This window comes from Anoplolepis gracilipes, chromosome 2 (genome assembly GCF_047496725.1).
Source record: "Anoplolepis gracilipes chromosome 2, ASM4749672v1, whole genome shotgun sequence".
NCBI lineage: Eukaryota > Metazoa > Arthropoda > Insecta > Hymenoptera > Formicidae > Anoplolepis > Anoplolepis gracilipes.
The window spans coordinates 20,421,889-20,449,392 of record NC_132971.1 but is presented as its reverse complement, the minus strand read 5'-3'; the positions used below and the strand labels follow the sequence as shown (position 1 = coordinate 20,449,392).

General features: G+C 39.6%; 1 protein-coding gene and 1 long non-coding RNA gene across 2 annotated transcripts in view; both read left to right on the top strand.

Annotated features, from left to right (window-relative positions):
- Positions 1-2,939, top strand: part of LOC140662830 (uncharacterized) — a 30,940-nt gene extending 28,001 nt beyond the window's left edge. The window contains exon 2 of the long non-coding RNA XR_012046177.1: positions 904-2,939. This is a non-coding gene — a long non-coding RNA (uncharacterized lncRNA). The remainder of the gene's footprint in view (positions 1-903) is intronic.
- The window catches only part of Sdc (Syndecan), a 75,832-nt gene that overhangs the window by 38,191 nt on the left and 10,137 nt on the right, over positions 1-27,504 (top strand). The window lies entirely within an intron of this gene.

Here is a 27,504-nt window from a genome sequence, read left to right as displayed (position 1 = left end):
GTCTCTACCGGTCTGCTATCACCATCGTTTGCTCTCTCTCTCTTTCTCTCTCTCCGCCACACCATGTTCCATGCTTCCTCGACCACTTTGATTCTTTTTGCTCGGCCCCAATGTCGCTAATCACCCGGCGATGCGATCAGAGAAATTAGTAGGTCGCTCGTGTGTAATGCATACACTTTTAGTTTTACTAAAGAAAGAGAGAAGTAATGATTGTTGTAAGATATGATAATTCTGAGATGTCTGGATAAAATCAAAATAATAATTTTGAATCTCAACTGGTTATAGTATTTTTATATTTTACAAACTAAAATAGAAATTTGTTAGTTTTGATTTATCTATTTATAAAAGAGTGGAAATTAACATGGAAACTTGAAAGTAAATTTATGATATTCTTTGAAAAATATATATTACTATTTTTTTTTATCACGTTCAGTGAGATCTGACATCCAAAAGAGACAAATTTTGACGCCTTATGTGATGCTGAAATAATATTTTGGAAAATACAATTTTTGCGTGAAATTAAATGAACCTACTATATATAGTATGAATGTAAATATAAAATTATCTAAAAACAATTTTTACACATAAAGTTCAGTTTTTAATACGCGAAATTTATCACACATGTACTACTTTTAACATTCTTCGTAATATTATTGTACATTAAATTTGGTCAATTTAAATTGTTATAATAAAAGCGATTTATATGTATCACCGGCGTTTTCAAAATAGCTTTTATAATGTTATTAAAATATAAAAGTATTGAATTTTTTACGTTGAAGTGTACCTCCAAACTATCTAAAACTATATTACTATACAATATCTTATATATAATTGGTAAAGAAGTTTATTTTTTAATAAAACTTTTATTATACTAACTTTCGAAATTTCTCATTTCTGTTACAGGTAAGAGCTCCGCACAGAGCTGTTCGGATTTAACATAAATAATTCCGTAAGATAGAAAGATAAGAAAATTTGCCGAAAGAAGATAAAGACTGCATCAATGGGATATTTTGAGGATTCGAGAAACCACGAGGGGAAAAGGTACGTTACGGTTCGCGCGCAGGCCAAAGTGCAATATCGAACTCCGAGTATTGATATGCACGTTGCAGCTGCAAAATTGGCTCGAAGTACGAAAGCTCGCTCTCTCGTTCTCTCGCCCTTCGCCCTTCGCCCTTCGCCCTTCGCCCTTCGTCCTTCGCCCTCGCCGTCAAGACATCGCTTGAATAAGGCAGAGGCTTCGAGGTCTTCTCGAGCAATTCGTGCTTGTGCGCCAGGCATTATTAATACGGTCTCTCTGTGCGACAGACTGTATTATGCTTGCCCGAAGGCCGAAACTCGCTTAGATCGTTCCTTTTCAGCCAGATCGATCCTCAAAGCCGGGGAAATTACCGCACGCGAGAATATATACCGATGTCTCTTATCGACCGTAGAATGTAAGCTCCCTTTTCGAAAGAGGAATTTTTCATTCGTTTTTCAGAAAGGATCGAGTATCTAATTAAAAATTAATTATAAATCTCAGTGAATTGAGCGCTATTACTCGTGCGATTTACATTATTTATTCGTAAAAGACTTTCCATCGCGCCACCATTTCAATTGAGCACAATTTTAGCTCTCTGCAACATGTGATTTCGCTAATAAAATATCGCGCTACATTAAGTAGCACGTGCGCGCGCGTGTTATCGTTCGTTTGCATAAAGCGAGAATGCCAGTGTTCTCGTGCTTGAGAATGATTTAATTCAGGTATCAAGTCTGGGATACGAGAACACAAACGCTTTGTTACCGTTACTTTTGGCGTTCACCCTCCTCCCCGGCGTGGCGCGGCGCGGCGCGGCGCGGCGTTTCCCTTCTCGAAATTGTATTTCCCAAGTTAGTAATTTGTCGTCCTGCCGTGTCCGTCGACTCGCTCGCAGCTTGTTTCTTGCACTTAATTACTTGCGTTAGTAACTCCGCCGTCTTTTAGTTACCGTGAACAATGTAACGCGAAACTGGCTGTTCATCTTACGCTCTTACGTCTGCAGGGAGGGATTAATCAAATTTCTAACGAATGTATTTTGGATCCGTTGCACGTTCCTCTATGGCGTTTCTCTCCCGAACGCCTTATCGCGGCCTTGTTTTAAGATCTCTCACGTTTCTTGAATTCCGCGAGCAAGCGCATTACGGTCGTTTCGCGTCTTTGTTGTCGCGTCGCGCGATTATTATTACCTATCTTCTGTCGTAAATACGTAACGCGCGAACGACGACGCCGGCGCCGGGCTGACTTTCTACGCTTTGACTTTATACGTACGAATGCATCGCCGCTAATTCGCGTCAAGCGTCGATGGAATCATGGATGCACGAGCGAAGAAGATTGCTTGCCGAGCTGAGCCAAGTCGGCTGGCGGAACTGTGTAGCAGCGAAAAGTCTTATTAAGCCGCTAAACTCGCGCGACGTCTCGTAAGACGAGACTAACCCATATTTGCTAACGTGCAAATACAGCATCTTACCCTTCCATGCCTTACCGAGGCAGGGCTCTCTCTTGAGATCTCTCAGGTGAAGCGACAAAACCCAATTTCCACGATCCGTACGCGGCTTAAGCGTATTAACGTGGTAGTAAAGGGACGCGACGCCTTCTCCCTATATAGCATATCCCAATTTCGTTGCATGTTCCCATCCTGAGTTTCCCCGATATTTTGGTAGAGAGCTCGGTAGATTCGCGCAAATATTTTCCCCCGCCGTTCGCGTTTACTTTACAATCTCGGTGGTTTGGCCGTCGCGTCGTCTTCTCTCAGCGCGCGGTTCGCCACTTTTTACAATTACACCTAAATGTACATTACACATTTTTTGCCGCTGTATAATGTATAATTGGAATGTAACGCGTTGTAAAATATAATTGTGCAATGACAAAAATATTCTGGAAGGAACAAATGTGTGATATCTTAATGGACAAACTAAATTAACCCTTTGAGTCACAGCGGGTCACCTAGAGACCCACCTTTTTTTTCCTAGTTTTTTATTGTTTTAACTACTTTTTCATCAACAAATACTGGATTTTTTGTTTCCACAGAGTCTCTAAAATGTCAATACGTGTAAAAAAAAAATATAAACAGTCATTAATTGTTAATTGCAAAAATACCATATATAGACAAACAGTCAAAATTAGTACTTTTTTTTACGAAAAAATGCATTTTCTACTAATCTATTATGACAATAAATACGGCAATTTTTTTATAATCTTAGTACACTCTAAAGTATTTTTCAGAATTTTTTTAGAATTTTCCACCGTGTTGTTTTTGTTAAATCCTCTTTTTTTGATAAAAATATATAAAAAACAATATTTTCTGTTCTAAATGAAAAGTAACAATCGTATTCTTTTTTAAATTTTTTCTCTGAAGGTTTTTTTAGATCGCAGAATCTGAGAATCTAAAGGAAAAAAAATTTAATTTCTAAAATTTAATATAGGGATCCAATATGGCGGAAGTAAAATTTCGTCTGCCATATTGGATCCGCCATCTTGAATTTTGAAAATCTGACAACGGATTCGTAATCAGCGACCCCAAAAACCCTTAAATACTGACAATTAGAAAAATTTATGACTCAAAGGGTTAAAAGTGGAAAAGCGCAAAAAATATTTCTCGCGTGTCAAACGGTTAATCGAAATTTAATTAGTAAAGTGGATTTAGAAAAGGAAATCCCGCTCCTTTATTGACATGCAGTATCTTTACACTACTGTCTATAATTGTGATCTCTTATTTTATTCTTCGTCGGAGTATATCGAAACTGAAAGAGCTCGGTTAAAAATGTCAGCTCGCTTCTCCTTGTTTGGTCTTTACGTTCAAAACTTCAAACCAGCTGTGTCGCGGATATTTTGGCGTCGCACGTGTTTCGTTCTTAAGGCCAAGCGTGGAACTTTATAAGCACATGCTTAAAAAAAACCGGATGCGATTAAGTTTAGGAATGAGCTTGTAAACTTTATTTTCTCCATCGACGATTTATGATTCTCGACGTTCCAGCCGAGAAGATGTGCGTGATTAGGGAATTTTTTAAGGATAAAATATAATATATATATATATATATATATATATACAGGGTCCCAGAATTTGCGGACACGGAATGTACAGCGTGATTGACCGTGCCAAAAGAAGCAACAACTTTTTCCTCAGCAAAAATCTTGAGGCATCAACAATTTTCCAGTTAGAAGCAATTGAAAAAGATGGGTTTTTCGAAAACCGAACTTTGCAGAATTAAAAGATTAACACAATTTTAGGTGGGGTTTACTTTACTAAAAGTTTTATTTAAGACTTACAATTAGAGTTACAGAGATATATATATAATAGGAAAATTTGGAAACTAGTAAAAAATGATAACTTTTCTCGACATTTTCGCGATATCTATATAATATATTATAATATATACACTTATATAGTAGTTATATTTTTTAATTTCAATATCCTCCTCTCGAATTGTGTGAAACAAATCGATATAAGTCGTTTGTATGGTATATACGCAACTTATGATATATATCTGGTTTCGTATTAAATTTTCCACTTTGAGCGACCTAGCTACGTAAAAGCGTCAATTCGTATTTCATTGTGTTGTTTTTTATCATTAATGCGTCGAATCAAAATAGCGGCCTGGTTCGAAACCAGAGCGCGTTAAAACTGTATTATGCAATACACGTATGCAAGCTACGGGTATATAATGCATATTCTTTCATCGTTGCCGCAATCCATACGCGAATCGCCCATCGAACGTTTCCTTAAATGTGAAGCGCGGTTCTGGGCTGTTTCCGAGGTCGCATATGCATTAACGCGTCTCTTGAAAAAGCAAAACCAGTTTGCAAATTATAATCTTGCAAATCCAGAAACGTTTCGATCAATTATTACGATGTTTGAATCGAAATTACAAATGTTTAGGAATTTTTTACGCGATGTTTGTGTTGTGACACGTATTCTGTTCTTTTTCCTTATATTGCTTTAGCATATAACGGCTACAAGTTGTGAAACATTCGATAAACCGATAGAAATCGATGGAAGGCCGTTCGGGTCTAATAATGCAAGTCGTTGGCGAAAATCTCCGAGCAAGAATAGCACTTTGAAGGGAGGGAACAGGGCGGACTCGTCCTTGTCGCCTGGTAAATTGAGTAAGCCCGAGTTTAATCGAATACCCAGCAGTGCCGCAGCAAGAAATAAAACAAAAGGACCGGCTGGGAGGACGATTGAAAACGCGGCTGCTATCTCTTATTGCGCCTGCAATCGCCTGTTTCCTATTAAATTCGAATTTATTGTGACCCGAGGTATATAACGTCGCATGACGTGTATACCCTTACATACCTATTCGAGAGAACGATGATGACGAAATCAAAAACGGGAGCAGAATTTATCCGAAACATCGCGAATAATGGTCGGAACATGTAATACGATAATGACGTCGTCTCGGTAACATTGTTTTATTATCCGCGACGATATTAAATATCCTGAACATTTTTAGTTGGAAATATTAGTTCGCCGCATCGCAAAACTTTGAGTAAATACGGCGCCATTTACATTTTATCTGCGGCGAGAGAATTTTTTTATCTGCGGTGGTGTGGCGCGTTCTATGTGTGTAAAAATTTAAATAAGCTCTCTCATAATTATTTATATGACGCATAAAAATATACGCGAGTTACATTTCCGGTTCCATTAGGATCTATCTATTTTTACTCAACCGTAGTAAAACTAGCGTAATTTCGAATTCCAAGTATAACCTACTTTTAATAGGAATTGAATTTAATGAAAATTTAAGATTTTATTGTCACCGAAAAGATAATATTACGCGCTGACGCCGGTCGAGTATATAAATTATTAGCACGACGAATTAATAAGAATAAATTTCATTTTAATATATTACATTTATATTAACAATTTAATCGAGTTCAATTTCATCAAAAGTTTAATAATATTTCGATCTTTCCATAGATACTTATATAAAATTTTTATTAAAAGAGATATATTTAATACTCAAATTAAACTCGTGGATTTGACCCAATTAGAATAGAACATCGCGATAAGATTGATTTTAAAGTTGAAGGTGAAGTCACACATATATATGTACTTGTAAGCGGTAAAACTTAAGTAAACGCTGCTGGCTCGCGGCGCGATTTATTCGATAGAAACGGCAGGCTAACCGGATACTCCTTGTTATTGCGTGACGTGTCGGCTATAAAGCTCCGACGAATTATTGCCACGGATTCGCCACGGAATAATGCGCCGAGCTTTCTGGAATCAAACGCGGAAATTTAACCGGACGTATTGGCGTATGCGAGTGATTTTTATCGAAAAATTAACACAATGGGATTTTTATGTGACTTTTTTTGTTATACTATAAACTGCGTATAATCCGATCAAAGGTAATTGAATTATTAATGTAAACAAAGTTACGATTTAATATAAAAGTAAAAATTGATTTTTTTTATTTTTTATTTATTTATTTATTTATTTTTTTTTTTTTTTTTTTTTTTTTTTTTAATTGAATCACAGATTTTACTTTAATTAAAATGTCGCTCGTATACCATCGAAGATATGACGTCGAAATTAAATCTGTAATTTTGCAAAATTGTAATCGCAACCACGGAGAATGATTAACGATATACAAGAATTTTGTGACCGTGCGTACGTGTGATAGCAGTTATTAAAAACATAAAAGATCTCGTTGCGTGATTAAGCGCTGATGAAAACTTTAATGTACATTTGTAGAAAGCGAAATTTTAGTTTCGGAAAATGAATCACGGTAATAAATAATTAATGCGACAATAATGTTTGTATCTGTAACGCTCATATGAAATTCATTGCGTCACATGCGACAAATTACGAGGATAAAAAAAAAGGATTGGCGGAACGGGTTTGAAATATATTGCTGCATTATACGGAATTTCTGCTCCGCAAATTTAATTTACGAGTTTTGTATGTTGAAATATTAATTTTATATATAGGGTGAGTCAAAGGAACCTGACAATATTTATTTCTTGTCAGATAACAATAATGACATTTGAGTATGTTACTTGAGCTATTCATTTTTTTTTTTTTTTTTAATAAAAAAAATTTTTTCACATTTATCAAATGTCCTCCGTATTTCTCCTACATTGCTTTAGTCACGCAGGTTCGCATCGTTGTTTGCACAATATTGTGTGGAAACTGTAATTTTTTCCTATATATTAACAAACTCAAGGCCAATATAAAAATGTATAAATGCGATAAATGCGAAGGATTTAATAAGTGTGAAAAATTTGTTTAAATTAAAAAAAAAAAAAAACGAATAAAATCAAGTAACATACTCAAATGGTATTCTATATATTTTATTGTTATCTGGCAAGAAATAAATATTTAAGTTATATTTCATTTGAAAATTGTCAAGTTCCTTTGACTCACTCTATAATATATAATGTTAGAAAAATATGGTGAAATTACATTTGAAGATTGTATTACAAATAATCTTAATGGTCTGAAGCGGAACTATAGCAATCTCACGTTATATCACTGCGTGGTGCATTGCACGCGAACACGGGAGATTAAGAAAGCCCCAGAGCTCGCGTCAATAGCGATTCGCTCTTGATCGTCGTCATCCGGCGCGAGATCGTTGCTTCGTCGAGAATTATCGATAAAACATAGGAAGAAAGTAATTGTTCTGGCAATAAAATGGCGACGATCGCGTGCGGCGATCCGCAGGGACGACGACGACGACGACGACGACGAGGAGGACGACGTAGCGCAAAGCGTGGAAACGAGAGGGACAAAAAATGAGGGCTATAAGGGCCGACGAGGGAGAAACGTCACACGGCGTGGCGCGGCGCGGCGCGGCGCGAGGGGGAGTGTCCCTCTACCTTTCGCCGTACTTTCTTCCTATGCCTTTTATTTGTTTGCCTCTCTTTACCGAGGCCATTGTTCGCCCTGAGGATCGCTACGGCGAGTTGAATGGCCCTTAAACAGCAGTCCGCATGTGCCGCTAACTGTGCACAATCGTCGCGTATGATGACACAGAGAACGTACGCCACGCCGGCGTGACACTCGCGTGACAGCTCGGCGGGCCCCTGTGCCCCCACGAATTAATGATAAATCAAAATAAATCGTTAACTGTCAAGTTTAATCAATTGCCGCATTAAAACCGATTTGGCCGGGGAAAGAAAGCGCTCGCGTAGAATGACTCTTCTTTGTCGTTCTCCCTGTTTTCATTATCGACATTTCCTCCATGAGGATAAACAGAGTAACATGGAGTAACTTCAAATGTTAACTGGCAGGTGGAAATATAATTTAGTTTTTTTAAACGAATAAATTCATTCCGCATTATACGCAAACGCGGCGCAAACGTATATACATATACGATATATTATATAATAATGTTTTCCATTACGCTATTAAACACGTTAATGTGACGTATACAAGAGTGATTAAATTCCCCGGGGAGAAATATGTGCAACTATTTTATTAGCGAATTGAGAGTGCTTGATTGTACTTTGTTATTGCCACGATGAGTGATAAACTGATACGTTAACTTTGTAACGTTTATCGTGCAAACAGACCAGTCCAGTACGTTCCGGTCGATCCGGCAAAGTTCGCGTTGGTCCAGAATACACTCGCGGCCATGAGAGAGATATAATTGTATGTATCCAAACATCAGTGTGAACGAAAACACGCTGAACGATGGACGGTTTGAATGCAGTCGATATCGCGACAGTTATAAAATTTTTCTTACAAATATCCCGCTGCAATACAAACTGTGCGCGCGCGTGCGCACGATGGATTACACGGTCAAACATTCTCGCCGGTTTTGCACGCATTTCGCAAAACATACACATTAACCCGTCTAACATTTATCATCCCGATGAAACCGCGCAATGCGGAGTATGTAGTTATTCCCATCGCACGAAAATACGAAAGGTGCAGTAATATCGCGAAATATTTTCCGCAGGCGACGTCAAATATTTGCTGTTAATTTAACAATCTCTCAAATCGAGGAAAATCCATGCTTACATTTCCAGGCGTAACTGGGGAGGTTGCGCACCCGGCGATAAAAGCGAGAGATGAATCGAAAATTCGCACGTTTGCAATTAAACTTTGTCGCGTCATTCCCTGACGGATATCCCACCGGGAAGATCGAATAAGACGCGCGATTATCTTTCCTCGCGTTCACGTCCCAGTCGTTTTATCCCTGGCGCGACTCATCCTGTTTTTTATGAGTTTGAAAAAAAAAAAAAAAAAAAAAAAATCCCGAAATCGAAATTGGAAGGCTCGTCGACGCAGTCCCGTGCTTCTCGGGAAGGTCCACCTCTTGAATAATGCAGCAAGCTCGCCGCGCGAGAAACGTCGAACGTGACCGAAATGAAAGGAAGGGGTGCAGGATGCAGAGAAAAAAAGGGAGCAGCGAACTGGGGCCAGCCAACGTGTCTCGGTCAAAGAACGCTTTAAAGCGAGTCTGATCCCCGACGATCGTCCCGTCGTGAATGACGAAATCGGAAGTGATTGGCGGAAGCTCCGAACTCGCTAAGAGCTCACGTGCAAAGGTATCCCTTACTTCTTCCGGCGAGATGAGTCAATCAGTCTTTACCCTTTTATAATGGATTATCGCAAAGGTGCTATACACGTGTTTCGGAGAACAATTGCACCGCACGAAACATGTCACTCATCTTTCTAGCCTTTTGACACAAGCCTTTCTAGCCTTCTAGCCATTAGTGTGATTACGCTTTAATTTTTAACTTTATGCTTCGATTTTATTAGAAGAATTCAAACCACGAGAGTAACTCTAATAGTAATATAAGCTAAGAGATAATAGTAATGTAAATAAAAGGTATACATGATAATACAAGAATTTCTTCAAAAGAGTATCAGTCTAGCAAGCTAATAGTGCAGGAATTTTTTTAAAAGGCTATTATCTAGCAGACTAATGGTTATAGTAATTTAGATGATAAATGTCCTAGTCTGTGACGCGACGACGCCAATCGATACTCGTCACAGTCAGCCTTGTCTTTGTTTCCTGCGTTATTACGGAATTCGTGGCCCGTCGAGCCCCCGTCCCGGTCGATTATGCGAAAACGCGGCTGGCTCTTTTGATATCGACACAATATCGCCGATAAGAGGAAAAAAGAAAGAGAAAGCGGAGAAAAACACAGAGAAGGCGGGGGAAAAAAAAAAGGACGATCGGATGCCGGTGTGTCAACAGGTCGATAAAGGGTTGAAACGTGTGCACGTGCCCGCGCAAATATTTGCAAGCCCGCACCTTGCGCATCATCGGCGGGGCTCGCGTCCTTTTTCGACTCTCGCCTTTCGTAAATAATGAATGTCGCTTTGAGGATTCGAAAAAGGATTAAAACCGACGAGGGTGAAGGAAAGCAGAGATAGATACCTATATCTTCGCATTTCCATTTTCTTGTCCCTGGCTTTTTACTCAAAAAAAAAAAAAAAAAAAAAAAAAAAAAACGCGCTCTTAGGACAAACGAACCTATTTCGGAACACTTTAATTTTTTTTTTGCGTTAGCCGTCACGTGATATCAATTTTTTTAATTTTGAGTGACAAAGAGCGTTATAGCTTATTTTAAACATCAGAGTGTTCTGAAATAAGTTACTATTCCGAAACACAGGTTTGCATACTTTATATAAGTCAGATTAGCCTGACGAGTTAAATTCGCAATTTATGACCTATATAATATACGTAATTAATAAAATGAAATATATATGTAGGATGAATTCGATTGTACATATGTATATATTGAAACTATCGGTTACACATATGCTATCTTCTATAGAATTCAAGGAAGCTGAAACACGCGTAGAATTTTTAATAATGTCCAGCGATAAGATTATCAATCGCAACATTAATATATATTTACGATAAATATACATGTATATACTGGATAAAAGTTAAATTGAAGCATTAGCATGGGAAGCGAAGCAGGAAAGTGAGCAGAATGGAGGAAAATTGTCGGATAAACGGAGGAGGATTTCTATTTTCTTCAAGTCCACTATGAAGCGGATCAATTTCATTTTCCCTCAAGAGTGTAGAAGAAAAACAAGCGCTCGTTCTCTGTTTCTCCACAGTCGCGTCGAGACGAACAGACGAGCGAAAAGTGTCGACGGCAGAATACCTTAAACTCTGGAAAGTTGTTAATCTCGTTGCTTTTTTTTTTTTTTTTTTTCCTTCTTCTTTTCGCCGTGGTTTCGTTCGATCCTCCAAGCCCGACAAGAAGCTTCTTCTTCGTCGTCCGAGCTGTCGCTGTCTTCGTGCACGTAACAGCGAGTTAAAACGAAGTTTTGTCAAGAAAGTAAGCACAATTTATTCTCCGTTTTTTTCTTCTCGAGCTTCGAACTGAGATTCGCTCCGGCTTGTCCTTAGTGACGAAATGGATAATCAACGATCTGTACAAAGCCAGTTAAATTGTACTTTTTTTTTTCCCCGAAGTATAATGATGGAAAATTCAAAGTATATATCTAGTTAAATCTTTCTCTTTTTAGTTCTTCATTATTGGAAAATTAATTACGTGCGATAATCATTCGCAATTTTATCCGAAATACTTAAATTTCGATATAAAGGGACAAAAATTTTAATCGATCAAATAATTTTCTTTTAATTCTTAATACAATTTATATGAAATTTATAATTGTGCGTGAGATAAATTTAAAATTCAAAATTCTATATTATTTCACATTAGAAAGAGAATGGTTTCGTGGGAAAAAGTAAGAAAGAAACTTTGAGGAAGATAAATGAAATAAAAAGGAGAATATTCGCGCATATTGCCAAAAGAGTTTCGCGTGCACAAGTTGCTCTTTGTCGCGTTTTTCCTATTCAACTTGCAGAATCAACCGAGCCCCCTCTTTGCCGACTGCTTAATTAACACCTTGCTGTTATTGGTCAGAGAACCACGCTTTTTCTCCGCCTCGCTGTTCTTTTCATTCTAGCCATCCTTCTTTTCCAGCAGTCGCGGATGGCGAAGAGAATATCTTTGCTTAGTTCGTAATATGTCATCCGCGGATTCATTCTTTTGGAAAGAAAGAAGATAGGGCATTTCTCTTCTTTTCATTTTCCTTCTACTTTTATACTTACCCACACACATTTCCCTTGCAGCAATGATACGGTAACATAGAATTGGAGCGAAAATGCGATATATTACGTGTTTATGAATAAGTCAGATTGAATGCTCGAGTATGATAACAGTGTAATTTAAACTGCATTTACGTATCGGCAGATTGTACCGTAATTAGGCGATAACGGGATTCGCAAAGCTGCCGATGATCGATCAGCGGCTTTATCGCGCTAGCGTTTCCGCTTGGCCTTTCGGATTCGATTCGATGGAATCGTTGGACACAGACAGCTCTTCGGTTGAATTTGATCAGAAACAAATGGGAACGCGGTGCGCTCTGCGATTCCACTGGATTAATCACACAATTGTGTGACATCGTGCGAAAGACGTCTCGTCGTTTCATCGATATAACGTGATTCGGTAATTTCCACAACCGAGAGCCGCGCGATCCGTTTGGGATCGATATTCCGTGTCAAATTAACCGTAACAAAACGAAATATGCAACGGCGAGATGCCCTTTAGGGCAATTCGAATCGCTATGTATCGCGACAATCCGAAACTCCTATATCTAATCTATCTATGTAGTTCAGATATAGAGATTAACGGATTTATCTCTTGTTATCGGCAATTTTTCAGATAAGAGATATAACGTAGTATGATGGCACGTGCCCGATTTCTTCCGTATATTTGTTGAGATAATTTATTTTTTTTTTTTTTTTTTTTATGCTGTATCGTTAAAATGCGAGCGTGCGAGATAATTTAATTTCTAAGGAAAAAATTATAAATATTTGTTTCTCTTTGTTAAAATATATCATTCTTTTATGTCTTAACGCTTTTCGCAGGTACAATGCTTCGCGAGGTACAATTTTCCGTCTTAAGCAATCCGGCAATTAAAGAGTCTCTCGGATTAAAAGTTCTCTAAAGTAAACGCGAATGCAAATTGCTCGAGAAATACGATTCCGCGCGCACATTCTTTCTTTCTTTCAGAGATAGCAGCCAAGGTGCAATCTTAGCGAGATAATCCCGATCGTCATTGAATTCCGTTAATTGGCAGAATTCCGGACACAGCTGCGAAAAACCGCTAATAAGTGATTCAGATTTTAATCTTGATCATTCTCCGTCTAGCCAGATAATGGTGTAATATTATAGCCGAGCCGCTCGCCGCTCGCCGCTCGCCGCTCGCCGCTCGCCGCTAGTCTCCTTTTGCGGATTTTCATCGTCGGATAGGCTAGAAAAAAAAAAAAGGAATAATAAAATAGAACGAGGACAAGAGAGAAAGAGAGAGAAATAAAAGACCAATCGCGCTCTTGTGCCGGCGCGATTAACGTCGAGAAAGCAAGAAGCAGTCGAGATACTCTCTCGCTGAAGGAAACTTTTTTAATTTCGAACATCCGCGGAAATTATCGACTAACTTCCCTAGACCGGGGTTTACTGCGACTCACTATCCTGTGCCCACTATCCGCGGACTCTCTGCCGTGAATACGTGGATACCCGGCTGCTATTCAAATTAAGCGGAAAGTTCATCTCTGCCGCTCTCGCAGAATTTCCCGAGCGATTACGCGCGCATTACTGACGTCGCCGACGACAGCCGACGACAGCCGCCGACGTTCCGCAACGACCGGGAAGGGGAAAAAAAAAAAATGTCGCAAACCCTGTACCACCGAGGGGCTATCGTGGCGACGAGCAGCGGCGCGCTCATCGACGGAGATTTGCATTCGACCGATGGCCGATTAAAAAGCCGAGAGACCGCCGCGCCGATGGGAAGAAGCTGCATCTCGAACGAGACGGTGCGGACGATAACGCGCGGATCATCGCGCGGAACGATCGAGGGAAAGATTAATACTAGCACATATATTATCGTATATTCTCCTTACTTCGTCGAGATATTTTTCATGAAAATGCGAGATCACTCTCGCGCGCGCGCGCAAAATTGAATTATGATAAAATGGCATTAGAATTTTTTTTTACTTGTTTAGCGAACGCTACACGTTCGCAATTTTTGTCCGAGTTTGCTCAGTCGCGCAATTAGCGAAATTTTCACCCGGGACGCTTTCGCGTAATTGCACGGCGTCGCGACTATAACGTTTTAGCTACATCTGCGCGATAGTACACGAAATGAAGATACACGAGAAACGCAATAACGGTAATGTGGAAGGCACCGAACGAGCGACTTTTCGTTGATTTTTTATTTCTCCTCTCATTACGTTCCTTATTTTCAGACTTCTCTCTCTCTCTCTTTCTCTCTCTCTCTCTCTCTCTCTTGCCTTTTCCAAGGAACTACTATCAACTAGCCATATCTTTTTCCTTCGCTCGTCTTGTTACGACAGGCCTATTGAAATTTACAATCTTCTTGTTTTATTAGAGGGCCCCTGTCGTAACTCCATAAGCTAAAAGTCCATAGCATTCCGCTGATGAGTTATGGAACCGTAAAAAAAGATGAAGTGCCATGCACATTTTGTCGTGGAGGATCTTTGGAAAAATTCAATTAGAGATAAACGACCTTTAGAATATTTTTACGAGCAGATTGTCCCATTTAAGTTACATAATGCCGTGTGGAATGAGGATTAATTCTGCCGATTTCGCGAATCTCCTGCGCGGATGCATGGCTAGTTATTCGTCGCAATAATATACTTCAAGTCGTAGTAATGGTCGTGTATTATGACACGCAAAGGAGCTTAATCGGATCTAAGTGACCTAGTTGCGTCGACGCTTCGCATCGTCTAATCAACGCCGAGTCTTGTCCGCTTCTCGCGAGAAGGTACGACGATTAAAAAAATATCTCTGAAAAATGTTGGAGATACTTTTCCTCACTAGTGAAGAGTTAATACCTTTCAAATATGCACATAGATTAGAAATATTTTAATAGCTTTGTTTAAATTAAAACGTTTGAAAATTTAATTTTCTTTCGTCATGTTTGGTATATAGGAAATATTTATATTTTGAAACCTCATAATATTATTAAAATTATTAATTAAAACGATAATAATTTTAAATAGATATTATATGAGAAATTTCCACTTTTAAAATAATATTTAAAGTTATCAATACAAAATTTACGTTTCATTACGTTTCATTACCGTTTTCGTTTACAAATATTTTTTTTATATTTTTTGTAAAACTTTTTATTTATTTAAATATTGATTAAGGTTCTCGTGCATTAAATTGTTAAATATTAATCACTTGTTTGCATTACTCCTTCTTCAAATTTAGTCAAATATTCTTTTCTCTTGTATTATTTCATTATTTTACATATTATGCAACAAGAAATAATACACACATAATTACAACAAAAATGCATTTATTTCAAACGTTATTTACTTTTTTAATACTAATTTACAAGAGCGGCTAATTTCACGAAACAATCAAAGGAACAGAGAAATGAAATACAAATTTATAAAAATAATGTTTAAATTTTAAATATTTTATTAATTTCATACAATGAGGGAAATAATTATTTTAATACATTATTTAAAGCTTCAAGGATGAGCACATATTTGAAATATTTATTTTATGATTCATAAAAGTAATTAAATATTTTCTAAATGGGAAAATTTTAATTAAAATATAACTATTTAATTAACATATAACTACAAATTATTAATTATATATATATTACATAAGTTTTATATTTGTATAATTCAATTTGTAAAATAAGCAAACATTTTTGTTATCTTCTATTTCAAATACTATTGTATAATACTTTATCTACGTCTCTTTTTTTTTTTCACATACATAATAGATATCGAAAAATATATATACGCATCAAGTAAGAAAACTTATATCCTCCCGTTAACAAACACTTCTCTTACACACACGCTATGTTGGATGCCATGTACCATACGACGTCGGCCGTCGATATTTGTATTGTCACTGTGCAAGGAATATTTTATGCCCGTGCACTTCATCCAGCGTGCACAGAAATATCATTGCGAAAGTTTACCGAGAAGTTTGTCGGTGCCATTCCGCGTACGGAAGTTGCGCGCGACCGACCGTCTATAGCCATCCCGCAAATTACTCCGATGGAGTAGATGCATATAGCGCATGTTAAGGTGGAGATTTAAGGGTGGTTGCACGGATCGATGCGCGGTTTATAACAAAGCGAATCATCAATACACGTGACGCGAATCGGATTCAAATTGACACAATTACAGGTTACAGGTTTACGACAGTTTACAAAGATCGTTACAACGAACGCGATAGCGACGAATTAAGCCGAGAGAATTTCTCTCCCCCCCCCCCCCCGCCTCGCCCCCCACTCGGGGGAGAAGTCGAAAAATATGAGATACGATATATACTATAACTACGCAACCGTAAAAAAAAATCTCGCCTCTCCATTTGTAGCTTTCTTATCCTTTCGGTAAATTTAACTTAAAGTACGGATCGTAAATCTAACGGAAGAACGAAAGAATTGTATTCTCGCGAAGAATTGTATACTTGATGCGAATCGAAACCGATTTTTCTTTAACGGAAGTTTAATCCACAAGCCGTCCCTCTCGTTGTAACTTTCTTTGTTCGCAAACTTTAATCGATAAAGATCGCGAATAAATTACGAAATAATACCTCGTTTGTTGTAGTAAAAAATGTCGAAGTTTACTCGCTAGTTGTTTTTCGACTGAGGGTGTTAAACAATTCGTTTATTTAAGATATTTGAATGAAAATTTTTTTTTAATCTTTTTTTTTCTTTTTTTTTATATATACTGAAAAATCAAGAGCCAAGAGTAGAGTGGTATGAAATATTTATCTCCCCCGCGGAATGTGCATCTCACGTATACACGTTACTGCTTCTGTTTCTGTAGAACGATAAAACGCAGGCGGAGGGAAAGCCAGGGGTTAAACCGGCGGAATCGAAAATACACTTCCGCGAGTTTTCCATTCGATTCCATTCATCGAGCGATTCTCCCCGGTCGGCTTTCGGAAATCCCGTGCCTCGTAAATTCCCGGAAGTAGTTCTTCCCGAGAGAGAGAACAAACGTCGTATTGTTTGGTGCGGAATAGGTTCTTACATGGATGTCGTTGGCTCACGTGCATCTTTAAACGGGGACACAAGCACGATCGCCATGCGCATGCCATGCGCAAACCGTATTTACTCGCTCGCATAAATCTTGTTGCGAATATGCCAAGGTGTGGAAGGAGTGTAAAATTAAGACCACCATCCAGCTCGGCTTACGCGATAACAGGCAACGATGTTTTATGGTGAAATGTTTCCTCGAAACGATCAGGAAAAGATTAAAACGCCATCGATTTTGACAAAGAACAAAAAAAAAATAATTGAAATCATAATTAAAACTTTGAATTTAGCTATTATTTTTCTTTCACTTTTCAGTGGCTTGCATTTAATACGTTGCAGTTAATACAATTTTGTAGAATCGCCGTGGTAATCTAGTCGCTCTTCTATTATATAGAGAGAGCTAATAATCGCAATTGACCACGTCATAAAGAGTATAGAGTGCCGTCGTGTTGTCTTTCTATATATATGTGTGTGTGTGTGTGTATGTGTGGTATCACCCTGATTAACACCCGGCATACTCTCCCCTTTTCACGCCTACGGACAGTCGGTAGAGACCCGGACTGGGTGTTACATAGGGTAACTTTATGAGCATGGCTGCCGGCAAGAGCGGTCGCGCTTCCATTTCCCCTTTGGATTTTCAAAAGCCTCCTGAGGGGACTGACCCTATTTCCAAGTTCCTCCGGTCTCGTGCTGGCTCTAGCTAACGCGAAAATATTACGTTTCCAACTCGGTTTAGTCAAAGACACGCTGCCCGACATTTTCCTGTGATTTATCGCGGCCGTTCATTTTCGGAAATTGCACTGTCCGCGCACGAAGAGCGGTGTTCAACGTCGATTTGTTCATCGCGGCACGTTTCGGGCAAATGGCCGTCGTTCAACTCTCCGCGGAACAAATAACCCTCTCACGGATAAACATCGTTCTAATTAATTGTTATTTGTAACAGAAATAGAGAACATTCTCTCGGTAGAACTCCGTGTGTCCGAAATGTATCCGAGAAATGTATTCTCGCGAAAGTCGTGTATAATTCTCGCGAGTGATCGCGAGAAGAAACGTCAAGCGTCGCGTCAACTTTAGTCCGATTTATGTCAGACGTTGTTATTGTCAGAGTCGCAATACGCGTAAGATAACACAGAGACAGTGACATAACGCGATCTCATATCTGTATAACTGTTGCGTATGCAAAAATTTCTCAGCCACCACTTATACCGAAAGTAACAATGATCCGCGCCGCACCTCGCCGTATAATTCGCCCGACGTGGCTTATTGTAGGATATATTTCACAATGCATTACTGTCAGTGGCAGCGGCGCGTGGTGCTTTCGAGAATGTCTTGAATGTCTTGCTACCGGTTAGACTGTAAATTATATCTCTATGACGGTTCTGCGTTAATAGTGCATCGTATTAATGTGAAAATCAAAGAGAGGGACGGGAAAGAGAGTCGTCGTGTCGTGTCGTGTCGTGTCGTGTTAGAATTTCTGATCCGTAGAACAGACCGTAGGTCGATAAATAATGCATGTTTCTACACCTACCTGTTCGTCCGTTTCAAGAAACATTAATTAGAGTAAACCGTTGATACTTTATTTATTTTGCGAAAACTTCCTCGTCGTAAATTCGCTCCTTTACGAGAGAAATTACAAAATTACGAACAATTTTTCTAAGAATCTATGTCTTCTTTACGTTTGAAATGATAAAATCAGCTTTTTCTTATCAAAAGAGCTATAAATCTCTTATTATTTTATTCTAAGACATAGAATATTAAGATGGAATTATAAGATTCTGTGAAAATAGTTGCTCATCGGAATCGTATTGCATTTTATATTCATCGTATCTTATGATATAAAAAGATGATTGAGAAACACAGATATCTTTCCAGAGATATTCTCTCTCTCTCTCTCTCTCTCTCTCTCTCTCTCTCTCTCTTTGAAATAGCGTTGATACATTTTAGCAGCGCAAAATTTTTACAATTTAAACGAAATCAATATTTATACGCAAGGAAGCAAAAGGAACGATATTAAGGAGATCACCTGCTCAGGCGATTTTGTATCAGAATCACTGCGAAATGAATATCTGTTTATGTTTCTGTGGATATAAGACTAGGATCCTTTATCTATTATTTATGTCGTAAGTTAGGTTCACGCTCCAGACATCGACAGACGGGCATTCGGGATTTTCCGAACATACTTTTTACCTGTGTCGATACCTGTAATAGTAAAAGATGCACTTCCCGAGTTTGTAAGGCGCTATTTATTCGACCTGGTGAAAATAACTGGCGAGATATTTTTTAGAAATACACATCCTGAGTCCAGCTGAAACATTATTGATATATTAGATTTTTTTTTTAATATCTCTAGACATATCACTAATATATATTGACATTACAATATTAATAATATCTATATAGATATTAATATTAATATTAATATTTATAAATATCTTTGCGGGTAATATATATTATTAGATATTATTAGTATACAGCTGCATGCAATATACGTCATGTGCAATGTTTCCATGCAAGAGACACGAGGTGGTTAATTAAATGCCACATTATATGGATTTATTCATCGACATTTTGCACATTAAATAAGACTTCGCGCTTAAGAGAGCCCAAGAGCGACGAAGAGTTTACTCTTCTCATAACTTTCGACGTGGAACAAATCTTGTGTGTACCTTGCCATTTCCGTTCGGGACGAATCTTTCATCCATTCCTGAGAGAGTTGTCCCGCGAGATTTCCATCCGTAGCCACTTTCGCGATCTCGCGAAATAGAGTAGTTCTCTCTCTCTCTCTCTCTCTCTCTGCGCGCGTGTCATTTCGATTTCGCGTGTATGTGCTGTGTGCGCACGAATTCTAGAATATATATTCGAGCTGCGTCTGTCGTTTCTCGCGTGCCTCATCGAAATTTCGACGATCGATCGATCGATCCCGAAGGGGGAAATTAATCACGTATAATCGTAGCCGTACATCCGCACGACGGACGGTCTCGACGACTTCCATCGCGCGCATAGAGGACGTCGAAGTAAAAGAGGAGGAGGAGGAGGAGGAGGAGGAGGAGGAGGAGGAGGAGGAGGAGGGGGAGGGGGAGGGGGAGGGGGGTGATCGATCTCTCAGCGAGGGGCGAGGGGTGGAATCTACAGAATAGCCGGTATCATCTTCCAGAAGGAGAGCAGAAGGGGACAAACGTTGTCGTGGTGGCGAGAAGGTGGTGGTGAAAGGGGGCGCCGGGGTTGGAGGGTGACGAGAGAAGCGGGCAGGCTGGCTGGCTGGCTGGCAGGGTCGACGGTGGCCCTTGTATTGATTCACAACCCCTGTCGCGTCCGCCCTCTCGCCGCCGAGCCACGGAAGTCGAGAAAGAGAGAGGGACGGTGGGGTGCGATAGAGGGAGGAAGGATCGTAGTCAGCCCCTAAACATTGGCGTAGAGCATCTAGACGTCGCCATGTCAGAAATTACTGTCGAGTAGCGCTGGCGTCAGGAATTTCACGTGTAACTTACGACTCATTCGGACGCGAGTAATATTCTGACGCGAGCGTCGTCGTAAGCGTCGTAAGCGTCGTAAGCGTCGTAAGCGTTTTATTGCGTGTATGTATATAAGCGCGCGCATATAAATACACTTGTCAAGTAATCTGCGATGCGATGCGGCGCGTCAAGACTCGTTATGATAATTTCGCGTTATAACAATTGATTCATGCCGTCGTTTCTCGATCGCATCGCGCTCTTGGATTTCAATTTACGTCAAATACGAATACGACCGCTCAACACACACAATCCACGAGGGACGATGAAAAATTTTGCGATTGTCCGAAAGAGCGCAGTTTCCAAGCTATTCAACCAATAGCCGAGGTTCTCTGCCTTTGACCTGCCGCCTGCCGCCTGCCGCTCCGATAGCAGGATGAATGTGTCGGAGTTGGTGGATAGGTGGCATCGAGAATCGGAAAAGGGTTTAGAGAGAGATAGAGAGTCTTGATGTGTGCAGAGGGACAGACGAGCGAATTCAGAGGACAGACGTGCAATTATTACGAAGATTGCGTACGCTCCCTTTTCACTTCTCTTTGTCATTCTTTCTTCTTCTTTCTCTCCCTTTATCGTTCGTTCTTTCCATTCAAAATCACGTCTGCGACAAACGAATCGGAAGAATTAATAGTTTTATACCATTGTTCTTGTTGTTGAAAACGAACAATGAAACACGCGTCGACAAACACCACGCTCTGCCCGACAAGTACCATAGTTAGACGAGAAAAAGGGTTTGTATGCGCGCACTGTCTATCCATGCGACATAATATGTAGGAAACGCCATTTTAAAAAGCGGGCTCGAGAGTTGTCTGACTGAGCGTTAAATAGACGCTCGATTGAACAGAGCGAACATACAGTCGGACCTTGACAAAGTGAGCCATTAAACTAGAAAAAAAAGGCGTTCCTCCAACATGGTTTTTTTCACCAAAGTAAATTCATATTCCGTTTCCAACATTATTTTCTCCCATTGTCAGTTTCGCTAATCACGTTTCGCAACGTCGCGTAATCCGAGCTGCATTCTTGCGCTCTCGATATTCTTTTACAGTCGCTCAAGATGCGCTCGTGTGTTGTCAAGGGAAAATTTGAAACAATGATCCCGACGAGAGAAGTAAGCTTATAATAGGCGGCACTCGAAATTTTGTGGATCGAGGAAAGAAAAGCGGGAATTCGCTGGTGATGCAGCACTTTGCATTTGACGAGAATCGAAGGCGCTTATTAAGGCCAAGTGTCATCCCGGACGATGCCATTTCGGTCTTGGACATGCCTCGCTCGTCTCCAGATGTCTACCTTCTTCCTCGCTTCCTTTACCACGAGACTTCTTTGGAATTTAATAATCTCGCGAAGAAAAGAGACTCGTCTTTTAGTCATAAAAATTGCAATAATAATTTGTCCTCTATATTTAAAAGGACAAAATATATATATATATATATATATTTTTTTTTTTTATTTCCTGTCACGTTAATTAAAACGCTCGAGAGTAGCGTCACGAGTATTGCATGACTCGAATCGCATTTAATAATAACGATGCGTGTTAATTCATATGAATACTGTCTCACGAGACTTCCTCTTTTTTTTTTTTTTTTTTTTCTCTTCTTTATACCCAGAAATCGCAGGCACGCATGCGATTAAGACTGACACGAATGCTGTTTCGTTCCTCTTTATGTGCATTTACGTGAAAACATTTCGCTCGTACACGTGTCTGGTGAATCGCCGCGAAACAAATTGCCCACATTCGCGAGCACATTTGCGAAAAAAAACAGGGAATTTCTTTTGACTTTATTAGCACAACGGAATGCGCCTGTGAAAAGACGTACTTGGAATTTATTAGCTGCATTGAAAGTCGAAAGGAGAAGACACGCGCTTTTATCCTAGACGAATGATCTTTCCGCGCGGCTCCCTTTTTCCACGACTGCCAATTTGCTCGGCACTTTTGCCACTCTTGAGTCTTCTTCATCTTCTTTCCTTTCTGCGCCGTCTTATAGTCTCTTTATTCTTGAATGCTAAATGTACGATGCTATAGAAACCGTCGATAATTTCAATTCAGCCTTTGCGAGATAAATTAGGTTTTCTTTGCGATAAAATGGCGTCTTGAAAGGGGTTAATCCATTTTTACAAAATCCCTCGCGCCATATTTTGTGGCAAACAGATGAAACCCATTGCCGCTAAATTATTTTCCCTGATTTTGGCAGTCTCGAGCTCGATGTCCTCACGGCAGAAGAAACGTGAACGGTTCATTAAGTGGGTAACAGAGGAAATCCAGACAGAGAAAGATGGGAGAGAGAGGGACCAGTTGAATCAGCCGGTCGCTGGTTAGGTTCGTTGCGGCTTTTGAATTTGGTTTCACGCCCAACAGATCATGTCCGAATTGTATTACGGCGAAATTTCTCGCAAAGTTACTAGCCGTAATTGCTATTCTCTCGTCGACCCCGCGTACGCTACGTATCTCACATTAATCCCGCGTTTCGTCCGCGTAGTTTTTGCGCGCGAACGAATTTGCATTCGTCGCTGATGTTTTATTCGTTCTTTCGCAAACGCTTTGTTTTGCGTATCTACATTTTTCTACCAAATGGAGAAGATCAACATTTTTATCCTATCTTTCAGTCCTACTTACTAGGACAAATACAACGTAATTTCTCGTCAGATTTAAACCAGGAATTGTAATTATCATAATTATAATTGCGATAAAAAAGCAGATTGACAATCTTCAATATTGATTTCCGATCGCGTTATATTGTCTAATTAATATTGCTCGAAATACCCATGGGAATCGTTCGAGAGCATGTATAATTTCTCACTACGACAGAATTTTTCAAAAGACATTAAACATTAATGACAACCGTTAATCCAGCAATAAATGCGAGAAATAAATTATTTTCAATCACGACGAGAAAGAGTTGAAAATGAAATTAACAGTCCAAAATATTTTGATTCGTGTGGCTTTTCACATTATATATAACACGCGTTTAATAATTTAACGATTAAACGATAATTATGATTCGTAAGTTATATAAAACGGCGAGTCACTCAATTTAAGTGTCTTCGAAATACAACATCTCTCAAAGTCGTTTCGTTTATTCATCGCATCTCCAGATTGGAGAGAAAAATATCACTTGGACTAACGGTGAAAACGACGTTGGTCCTGTCAACAATTTGCGGTTTACCTGCACGGTATGTGATTCACATAAAAATCAAACGCGACGCAAGAGACGCCCGCGTCCCTTTGTCGTGAGACTAGACGTTTGTCGTCTCGTCAAAGGACGGTAGAAAAATAATTCAAGTAAATATGGAAAATGGGAGATAAAGAGAATTGCACATTGCAGAAGAGAATTATAACAGTAACGATGAACATAGGTGGAAAAAAAAAAAAAAAATAAGAAAACTCACGCAATGTTCGCTGTTGTAATTCCTCAAACATCTCGTTGGCTTTGTAAAACAATGTAACGACATTTCCAATTATTGTGGAAATTGATTATTTTTAAACACAATAACATACCTGAACATAATTGATCTTAAAAAACGATAAGTATAAAATCCTTCGCGTTTAATCATTGCCCTTCTTGCATAATATCTTTTTAATTTTTCTCTCTCGCGTATAAATTTCTCCTTTACAATATTTACGACAGCGGAGAACAATATTAAAGAATGTGCGAGATATGATTTATGCGTAAAGAGGGCTTAACGCGAAACGATCGGCGATGAAGGACGAGGGTCGAGGGCACGCCTTTTCGAAGGGTTGTTTTGAAGAAATCCATGACGGGAAAATGGATTCTTTTTGTGCAACCGCGGTGGTTGTTCTTTTTCGAGGGAACTGCCGATATTTGCTTAATTTCACGCTTAACATGCAAAGAAGCTGCTCTTACCCTTTTACATCGAACAGCGAGCTATCTTCCTTTTTTTTTTTTTTTTTTTTTTTTTTTTTTTTTTTTTTCAAAAGAGGTGGCCTCTCTACGATCTCTTCTGCAACACCTCAGATGCACTCGAATTATCATTTTTACTCGAGAATATTCGATATTTGAATCGATTGAGAGAAGATTGTGCTATGAAAAATTCGTATCGTCGATGAAAACGTATCTAGCTACATAATTCATCTAATCCTCTCTATCTGATTTCTCTCCTCGTTTTCTACTTTACTTTATTAAATTATTCCATCTATGCTCACGTCTTCAAATCTCCATATAGTTTCTCAAATAAGTTGGTTAAAATGAAAAAATCAAATTAATCCGCGAATCGTGTGAAAGCGTATAAATCGAGGTCCGCTACTTTCTCGGTATATAATCTCGGCGCATATCTGTGCATCGTATCGAGTTGACTCTCCTCTGTGCCGCTTTTCGCCCATATGTAGATCAGGAGGATTATAAAAATACGCGCGCGTCACACTTTTCCAGAATTCCTCTGCCTCGCCGCCGCTGTCGGCGCCGCGTCGCACCGCGCCGTCCTTTTCTCACCGTCGAGTAATTGTCCGATCGGCCGTGCAGCCTCCTCCTCGGTCTTGCTGGCAAGTAGCACAATTAGTTAGCGCACCGTGAACGTTTAGGCGTTGCGTTCGAGCTGAGAGAGAGAGAGAGAGAGAGAGAGAGAGAGAGTGTATGTACTCGTTATGCCACCCGACAACGAGAGCCAACGATTTGAGATAACGCGATCATCGTCGGCAAGCAACGTCATTTACCTGCCACGTGCCGCACGTTCCACGTGTTCCTGTCATAACTGTCAGCGAAATTGTTGGCGAAATGTACAAGACTCAAAAGGGTTACAAGAAGGGGATGTTTGATAGAGCCTCTAAATTGGACAGAATTTTAACAACTATTTAGAGACTATTCTGATACATTATCGTTGTGTTTCTCATTTTAAGGAAAAAAAATATGCTACATGTAATGTATAGCAAGTATAAATGTGTAAAAGTTTTACAGTTTTATGGAAAAAAAATGCGCCCCTTTATTTCTCGCATCTGTGATTCTTATAGATATCAACATCACTGATATTTTTTTTAATGATACTCGACAATTTTGTTTACACAGATCGATTCTGCCGATTATTTTACATATAGAAATGTCAAAGTAAAATTGTCGTAAATAAGTTAGGCGATATATTTTACAATATATATTAATATACTTTGCGACATGTTTTATATATATATATATAGATGAATAGGTGGGATTTACAGCGTAGAAATCAAGGCAAGTCCCGAGCAGAAACGAGTTTACGTGCATCAATTGCAATCGCAATCATTGGAACCGCTTGTTTGACGAACTCGACTCTTGTCTCTTGCGTTTAGCGCATTTTACCGGCTTCTTATTTTGTTTTTACACATATATCGCGTATATCGACATTGTGTGCGCACGTCATAAAAAGCCTTACATGTATCGCTCAGTGATTGATTTTTCCATTTTCTCGAGCGTTGACATCGTTTTCTTCACCGTTGTATAAACTAATAATAAAATAAAAAGGACGAAGAACCTACGTTGAGAGCGTATACGATGTTACAAGGGATATAAAGAGAGAGAGAGAGAGAGAGAGAGAACGCACACGTTTACGCGGATCGAGTTTAAGTCCCTCGGATTCAAACTTGATATGAAAAATCCCGTTCATTCAAATAAGGCGACTACGTCGTGTGCAAGGACATCGATCGTACATTCGTAGCAAACACATACGCAACAAGCTCCATCGACCAAGTAGATTTTCAATATCCCGTCCCGCTCGCGAATCGCCTTATCGTATGACTTATTGAATATGTTTCGCGTGCGAGCGAAGCTTTTGACGGATTTATCGTGTTTGCCTCATGTAAACCAGGAAGAAAAAGACGAAACACAATGCGTTTCTCTATTTGCATCTTTTATCTACAAATTTTCTGGCGTATATTTTATCTATAAATTTTCTGACGCACGTATATCTTTTTTTTTATTTTTTTTTTTTTTTATATAATTTCGGGATAAAGTTGCGAGATATATCGAAAAGTTCGTTCAAGTTTCCTTCGAGAAGTAATCAAATTTCAATTTACGAAAAAAATACACCCCCGAGTCTTCAACTCCAACTTTAAGAAACATCCTGTATAGCGTAAATATATATACAACCGCAGGGAGCTGTATATACACATGTATATACAGTCGCGAGCAGTGCCGTCTGCTGGGTCGGACTCGTACTAGCTCGGTGCAGTCACCACCTGGCCTAAAACCGTCGCACATCACCCTCCGAATTTCCTCGTTTTCCATCGTGGAAGTCTCGCTTCTTCTTCAGCCGTCACCGGCCTAAGCTACTCGACACGTAAGTACCGAGATAATATGTCAGTAGGCTCGCACATGTTCACGTACAGGCGCGAAAACCCGGCGCGAGAAGATCACCTTCTCCCGTGTACGCCGTCACTTCGTTGTTGACTGGAACATTGCGGGCGACCTCGAGAAATTCGCAGGTGCGTGAAGGTGCGTTGACAGATCGGCGAGCTGTTCTTCTTTTTTTTTTTTTTTTTTTTTTTTTTTTTTCTTTTCCTCCGGCGACAGAAGCAGCACACGACCCCGCGATGAACAGGCCAAAGTGGAGGTCGATAACATCGCGCGCCCGCGCAATTCTTGCGTCGTCTTCCTCGGCACATAACAAGGGCGAACCGGCGGATGAGAAAAGGGTGCGTGGGGAAAAATCGAAGTGTTTCACCCGCGAGAAGGACCGGTGAGAGCAACGCGTCGCACGTCGTAAATTCTGCTGACGGGGAGAATCCAAGGTCGAGCCTTTTCGCAGCCGCAGGGCTCGCGGGCTGGGCTGAATTTTCTCGATATCGATTGGCGGATGTACCGGGCGATGTGCGGCGAACGCACTCGTTCAAGCACTCGTCCAGGACCTATCCTACTCGACGTTCTTCTTGAATAAGGGTTTCCTCCTGGGCGCCGACGTGGCTGGTGCGTTGTTGTTGTTTTACGCGTGAAACCACTATATATGATAGACATTTCTCTGGCCACCGATATTTTCGTTGCTTCTCGTGA